We start from the raw sequence: 8,390 nt of genomic DNA on the forward strand, positions 1-8,390 counted from the left end.
TTGTGGCTGTGTAGACTCTTTAATGCTCTTGCATGCGTTTGTATTTTTTTTACTAGTTTGCAAAGTAAGATTATTTTAAAAGTTAAAAGGAAGTTTGAGTAAGGAGGACCTCTGAATTCCTTCAGCATATCACTTTTGGATGTTATTTATGTGGAAAATCCACCACTTTTTCCTGTCAGAGAGCTGCAGCCTGGACCTTATGGGTGTGCTTTTCACATACCTGTATTTCCCAGTGTAGCTCCTTCAGCTCTGGTACACCTGTGGACTGCAATCTGAGACAGACTGGATTCATACAACACAATGCTTGGTTAACCATGGTTTATTATAGCCCCATTTTTGCAGCCTCTGAAGCTAAGATCACATTACCACCTTTTTGAAAATACAATTTTTGCTTTTTGTGGCAATAAAACTAAGCATGCTTAATCCATGTTATGCTTAATACACTTATTTTCCACTGCATACCCTTCCTGGAACCACTCAATATTATAGGGCCAAAAATGTTGCCCCTGCCCACTAATAATATCACTACCCCACCGACTACCCCCCTGTATCTCAGAACCATTTTTAAAACTGAACTGCAGCTTCTGGCTACAAAATAGGCCCTTCCCTACTGACTAAATTCATGTAACATGCACAATTGAACCTAAACAAATACAACATGGCATAAGGCAATGTGTTAATCTAGTCAACCAAATCCTTCCCAGTGACCTGGTCCAAGTTTTGGCTACTGGTGGGAACTGAGAACATGGTGTTGCCACTCTTGCAAAATGGCTGTCTTGGAGTGCACAACCTGCATCTGTTAGTTCTTCTAGAACAGGGTTCTCCAAAGTGGTCAATATTGACCTCCAAGGGTCAATGGGACTATCCAAGGGGTTGATGCTGTTGTTATTATTCATATTACTATTAGTTAAAGTACTGTTTATTAAATTATTTTCATATAATAAATGTTTGGGGGCCAATGAATAATCAGAAACTTTATGAATGGGTAGATATGCTGAAGACTTTGCAGACCCCTGTTCTAGACCCTCCTCGGGCAAGACACTCCCAAGAGCCACCCATTTTTGTTTAGTAGTAAATATGGTCAGTGACCAGCAAGGGCAGCCATAGATCATTTTTATTTCTAAGAAACCTTAAGGATCCACAGGTATGCTTGGAAATACAGATAATGCTTAAAGTTTGGAGTGTGCCAGCCTACATTTTAAAATAAAAACATCAAATGATTCCATTCGACTAGCTAGATATAAACATGTAAAATGTTAATTGGGCCAAGAACTCTGGCAGGTGCAAAGAAAAGTATCTGTGGGCATACTGGCGTTCCTGGCTACCATGTTGCAGATGGCAAGCCTAGGCAGTTCCTTCTTTTTAGGTCTTTTTAGAAAAGGAATTTTTTCCTAGAAATGCAACCTTTGTATTGGTTGTTTGTAATGAACTATCACCATACTTTTATTACTCTCACCAGAGACCACAGTAAAGCGTTAAAAGCTGTTTATTAAAATCCAGTTAGTATTTCAAAAATCTATATGAGGCAACTATGGTACATGCAGCCCAGAAAAATGCTTTTGAGGAAACCATATGTAACTCATAGATATTTTATTTTGTTGGACAATATACTATGTCCTCTCTCCTGTGCCAGAGATGTTTTGACCTGATGCACGTTGATATAGCAAAAAAGGGTTAAAAATATTTCTGAAGGCAAGCCCACAAAAAAATATAAGAATATATACAGGAAAGACTTCTGTATGAAGATTTACATTAGAAAGGCATGACAGAAGTGCCTATAGAGAAATGAACCCAGCTGTGCAGCTGTTCCCCTTTTAGTTACGAAGAGTAGCTAACCTTGACTGCATGGCCTCAGCAGCTTCCTCTTCATCATCTACAACAGCTGCTGTGGCCCCTTCAGGCTCCTGCTCAGGAAGAGCATCTGTAACTTTACTAGGTGCTTTGCCCATGGCTCCTGCACTTCTGCACTTGAGAGGATGTTTTCAAATTAATCAATTAATCCTAAAAACACTGCCTATGACTCTCCAAAATTAAAATTTAAAGATATCTTGGGATGGACCCAGCTGTCCAAATAACAAAATGGTGCAAAGATGGTATGAGCATTTGAGCAAATAAGCTCAGAAAAATTAAATAGTAGGGAAAAAATGGCCATTGGCTCCCTAAAGAGGCACCTTATATCCCAACAAACAGTAGTAAGGACTGATTATGTGAGAACCAATCATTATTAAGACAAAATTATGAAGACAGAAAAGAAGAACATCTGAAAACCATGACAGAGCTAGAATGAGACTGTAAGCAAGTAGGAAACAAGACGTTTACAAGGAGAATGCTTCATTGCCAAGAAAATCTAGAAAAATAACTTTGCTTGCTTAAAAATATTTAGCAACATTAAAAAACCATATGATTCATGCAGCTCAGGCTATCAAAATGAAATGAGAGTTATTTTCTATATACTGTATCTTGCTTGAATAGGACACTGTATATAACCTCCACGTTTCAAATTGTAAAATACTTCTTTTCAGAACACCTAGTTTAGAGAAGCTTCTGGATCAGTGTTTCTCAACCTTGGCAACTTTAAGATGTGTGGACTTCAACTCCCAGAATTCCCCAGCCAGCATAGGAGTTGAAATTCACACATCTTAAAAGTTGCCAAGGTTGAGAAACACTGATCTAGGTCAGTGATGGTGAACCTGTGACACCCATGTCAAAGGTGACATGCCACGACATTTTGGGTGACACGCCAAAGTTCACCAACACCCAACAACAACTGCCCGCCCCGGGAAGCCGCAGCCGCCCCAGCCCAATCCCAGCTGCCCTAGCTCACCTTGCCGTCTTCATGCTCCCTCTTGCACGAAGCCGGTTCCTACAGAAGCCGCTTGCAATTTGGAGCAGGCTTTGCGCGAAGGGTCGATGATGATCATGATGTGAGCTGGGGCGGTGGAGGCAGCGCATCGGGGTTCTCAGAGGTGGTGAGGGTGACTGCAGCTGGGACTGGGCTGCGGTGGCTTCCTGGAGAAGCTTTGCGAGAAGGGACAATAATTGTGCAAAGCTGGCTTCTCCAGAAAGCCACCGCAGCTCAGTCCCAGCTGCAGTCGCCCTCACCACCTCTGAGACCCCCGATGCCCTGCCTTCACCGCCCCAGCTCAATCATCATCATCATCACCATCACCATCCCTTCAAGCAAAGCCAGTTCCTTGAGAAGCTGCCTGCAATGTGCATGAAGGGGCCTGCCTTGGCACAAAGGGGTGTGAAGGAGGGCCTTTGAGTGAAGGGGTGTGCTTTTGCTGGCTTTGCACAAAGCTTGTTGTTGTTGTTGTTCGGGCAGTGATAACACCAGCAGTCAAGTTAAGCATTTTCTGAATTTTTGACATGCCGAGTCCAAAAGGTTCACCATCACTGATCTAGATAATGTATGACTGCTATTGTAATGGCTCAGTTCATTTAAGTTGCTGTTTTTGCCTGCTGTTTTTATTTGTTGTACTGCTTTAATAAAAATGGGTTGTTTGGAATATATTTTCCTGCTTATTTTTTATTACTGAATTTACTACAGCCTATCAATAAAGCGTGTGAAATTTCTGCATGGGATAAATTTATACTAGTCTTAGGCCAAAATGAAGTTGGAGCTGGATATTTACTTTTCTAATCTAGGTCTGTTTCTAATTTTAAAGGGCTAAAATCTCAATGTTATGAAATTTTGGCAATCTCACCATCGGATCGCCAAATTTCATATGAAATTTCACAGCATTTTGGTTTTCCCACAGGAGGTTAGAGAAAACTCAGCATGAAAGCAAAGATGCCTGGTGAGATTTCAAGAGATTTCAGAGGAGGGGCACCTCTGGCCTGAAAAGATTACTGCCCCCACTACACATAATTGGCAGTCAGTGAACAGTGATGCCAGCCCCTTCCCTCACCAAACAGTTTCTGGCATCCACACATTCACCATGTATGTGGGAAATAGAATAAATGAGTACAAATAAAAAATGCTTGTGGAACAAAAATGCTAAGAGAATGATTCAAATCAACACAAGCAGAGGATGTTTTAAATCATACAGGCACTAGTTTTTATTTAGTTCAGCTAACAAGACCAAAAATGAGTTTTTAACTTAATCAAAGAATAGGCAGGGCAAAGAAAAAAGATCTATATAGCCATTAATAAAATGTGACTCATAGTAAGGCTATATGGACATATATAGTATACACCCCCACTTACCAGCTGGAATTTCAAACAAAATTTTTTCAGTCCCCATCTCTGCTTCCTCTTCCATTTCTTCTTGGTCTTCCACCTTCAAAAGTGTCCTCTAGCACGTCTTCTACGATACCTGCCTAAAGGATGTGCAGAAATTAGATTATAATGTTATTTATATGTACTGTACGCAGTAACATAATTAGAAACCAATCCTCCCAATTACACCTTAAAAAGATCTAACAAATTACAGCTAGCTTCACCAACTCATTGGACTGGAATGTATGGCAAGGATTACTCTGAGCTGATCTTAAATCTACAACGGAAAGGGGCAGGTGAGACCAGGAAATCAGGGGACACAAAAATAGAGAAGCCATAATCTAAATCCATTTGCATCTCTCACATAGTTTGTTACATTTTAAATGTCTAAATGATACATCAGTTATACCTTGATGAACTTTTAATCTTACCTTCATCATTTCTTTGGACAGCTCTCTCACGGTAGCCTGAATTTCAGGGATTTTTTACTAAGCTTTGCATGGCTTTCATGACTTCTGTGCTCTTTTGCAGGGAGCCAGCTACTCTCAGGACAGCTGCCAAGAGAAGGCATGGAAGGCCTTTAAATCAAGGTGAGATCAGTGGAAGACCATCTTTGGCACTGAGGTTGTTCCTGGCCATCAGTTAAAGCTTCCTATTTAATTCAGAGGGAAATGTGGATACTCAAGATTACAAGATGCTCATCTTTTTCCTCACAGCTTAAGTTTATAAAAGTCCGTAAGAATGAATATAAACATCATGTCTCTAGAGTTCCAGCCTTTTTTCAATTGATCTGTCACATTTTAAATTATAAAATCAAGGTAAAGTAATTACATCTCATAAAGACAACAATGCACAACTGTAAAGTGCTAAACTTGGTTTATTATTTTGCCCTTTCAGTAATGTTCAAACCAATGTCATTCACAACTAATACAGTCAACCATCAATAAATGAGCAATGTTAATGTTATTTACCATATCAGCAGATGGCTTTTTAAGCAAGAAGTAGATTTTGTAATTTCCAGAAACACTAGATGCTATTTTGCACTCTAGAATAACCATTTTTGCCAGAAAATAGTACTTTTCTTTGTAAACATCAAACTTTTCAAACCCAAACTGACACTATTTTTTGAGACTAGACTGCTCGAGGATGTTAATTAGGCTGTTCCTGAACCTCCTCTCCCACATGTAGAGTGCATTCAAGTCTCTGGGACACACCTCAGCTGAGGGCAATGAAGCACATTGGGAGACAACAAGAATGCAGGTGGAGGAAAATCATCTCAAATTTGATCAAATACTAGTAAAAGCTCATTACTGAGGCTATTTTGTGGTAGCAATGGAGATGGGAAAGCATTTTGCTCTTCCTCCACCACTCATCTTCTCAGTGTCACCCAGAGGAGTTTCTCCAAGTGATTTGGGGTCTTTTGGGATCTGGTCCAGCTAGAAATGATAAAGAAGCCTTGGTAGCTCACAATGTATGACCAAGTTCATCATTACTAAGACTTCTTAGTTTCCTGGACAACAATAACCTAACTACAGTAATCTATACCCTGGTAACTTCTGTTGGAATTATCAGGGGTCAACTCAGTATTGTCTCATAAGCATAAGGGAATCTCTCTAGTAAACACATCTCTATTGTGCTTGTGGGATGTCACATGGGTCACCTGATTTCCACTTCCTCCTCCTTCTTGGGCTTGGGGATTAACAATCTCCATTACCCTTCTGGCAGACCTGCAAGCAGGAGCTGCTGCAGGATGCAGCTCTTGCCCTATAGGAAGTGTCTACAAAGAACCAGTGACAATTAAGTGCTTTCTACTATGAACCTACCTGTATCCAGATCTACTGAATAAAAGTAAGCTATCTCTATTTTCTTCATCTAACTACAGTGTGAAGACTGAATTTATTTCTGAGCATAATTAAACTTAATGTGCAAGTTCTCTCTTTTGGTTCACGCTTCTACTCCGCAAGATTGCTGTTAGCTGCTTGGAGTACTTTTATTAACATTTAAAAACTCCATCAATATTTACTGTATTAGAAATAAAAACTGAGAAGTTTAAAAATAATTTCTCTATTAGATTACTGAAATGTGTTATATGTATGGCACCCTTTGAAGATGGTTTGGGAAATTCTAGTTAGCACAAAATGGATAAGAGTATTGCCTGAACAGGGCAATCTAAATTCATCATACCAGATCTTTATAGTCTTTACTGGCTTCCAGTACATTTCCAGGCCCAATTCAAGGTGCTGCACTTAATGCCCTTTGTGGCTTGGGGCTACAGTATCTGAAGGAATACCTCTTCCCATTATGTTCCTATGAGCACCCTAAACTTAACTTTATAGGTCTGCTCCAAATGCTCACCCATGCTGAAGTGCAGCAAGTGGTTACCTGGGAGTGGGCCTTTTCAGTGATACCCCCCTCCCAACATTAGAATGCTCTCATTAATGATATGCTTGGCACCATCCTTCCTGTCTTTTCAGCACTAAAGACATTTTTATCGTCCCATGCATTTCAATAATGTGTTAACCTTGTCATGTCTTTTAACTTAATTGCTGTTTTTATGTTTCGCTATTTTACTGACTTTTGTGATTTTATTTTGCCTTTTCCAACTATTGTATAAAATGTATGTGTTTGTTAATTGTTTTAACCTATTGTTTTGAATTGTAAAGGTGATTTTTAATTGTAAACTGCTTAAATTTTTTTAATGGGAAGTGGTATAGAAATGTATTAAACAAAATAAAGATATGCCACATTATGGACTAGAAGTCCTGTCTTTCTGATTGCTCCTCAGTCTAATTTCCCCAACTTTCCAATTTGTATAATCCATGAGGACAAAATGTACATCCCAAATTAGCAGAAAACAAACCCCTTCTGAAGTTCAGTATGACAAACGAACATTCAAACACTTTTGGAAAAGTTTTTTTTTTAAAGGAGAACATGGATAACTTGCAAATGGAGAAATTCTTCACTCTATAATTTCTTATTTTAAAAAAAATGCTATTCCTTCCTGCCCAACAGAAAAATCAGTGCTCTGAATTTATTAGTCCTTACATTCTACCAAATTATTTTCATTATTTTCATATCGTAATCTATGATCTTTATTCTTTGCTCCTTAAATGAAGTCAAAGGCTTCTTCCAGAAGCATTATTTTATTTGATCATATTAGACAGAAGAGAGATAATACTGCACCATCACACCACTGTATTTCAGATAGATAACTTGAGACTGAATAGTACACTTTAAGTGTGTCTGTCCCCTTTCAGAAATCCAGTTAATAACGTAGAGGCAGCATGCACCAAGTGAGATATTAAGGTGCAGGACAGCACATGTGTACACAGATTAGTAGGAAGATTTCTCATTCAAAACACTGTATTATTGGGTTTTGTGAGTGTGTATATGAAGCTGCCTATTACATTTTAATTAATGTATTTTATTAATAATTCTGTTAATGTCTGTTATGAGAGGTCCTGGTTATTGACCAACAATAACCTTACCTAGCTGGTTCTTCATCCCCATCAAGACTGAATTCATGTGGGCTTCAGAAGCATACAGTTTACTTACAGCCTTCCGTGAATGGATCATTTCCTTGGCCAGGACAACGCATATATCTTTTTTGCAGCATCTTTAATCGATCTTTTTACCTTTTCCTCTTCTCTCTGAATATCTGAATTTGAGAAAAAATATAAGCAGGATTTAAAAGCAATGTTTTCCAAGTTCTCCTTTAATAAGCACACAAGAGCTATGCTGTGGGAGGACGTACAGTCTGATACTGAACAAGGATATGTATTAATGTATTAATGGACAAATATAGAAGGAATTCTTGTAGGACATTAGAGGAATGTTCCTTGGGGACCTGAATGAGCGCAGACAGTACTTTTGTATGCAGGCAGTATGGCTGGCTGGCTGGCTGAAAACCCAAACGATGTGCAGCAAATGCCAAATATATTGCATGATGCAACGAGGAGATTGGATCTGAAAAATTAAAGCACTGAAAACCAAGGTAGCTGTGTCCACCAGGGAGCTGGAGTGAATGATTTCAGGTTATATGTAACTGGCAAAAAAGAAAGCAAGTAGGTAAATGTGTGCAGCTACCTAGAAGGCTTAGTAAAGATAGGAAAAGACTGGAGAAATTTTAAAAATGCATATACTGATAGAATAATAATAGTATGCGGCT

General features: G+C 39.0%; 1 pseudogene; it reads right to left on the reverse strand.

Annotated features, from left to right (window-relative positions):
* Window positions 1-1,814: 1,814 nt before the first annotated feature.
* Window positions 1,815-7,876, reverse strand: LOC134495344 (charged multivesicular body protein 3-like; annotated as a pseudogene).
* Between the last annotated feature and the right edge of the window lie 514 nt (window positions 7,877-8,390).

The sequence above is a fragment of the Candoia aspera genome, chromosome 4 (assembly GCF_035149785.1).
Source record: "Candoia aspera isolate rCanAsp1 chromosome 4, rCanAsp1.hap2, whole genome shotgun sequence".
Classification (NCBI taxonomy): domain Eukaryota; kingdom Metazoa; phylum Chordata; class Lepidosauria; order Squamata; family Boidae; genus Candoia; species Candoia aspera.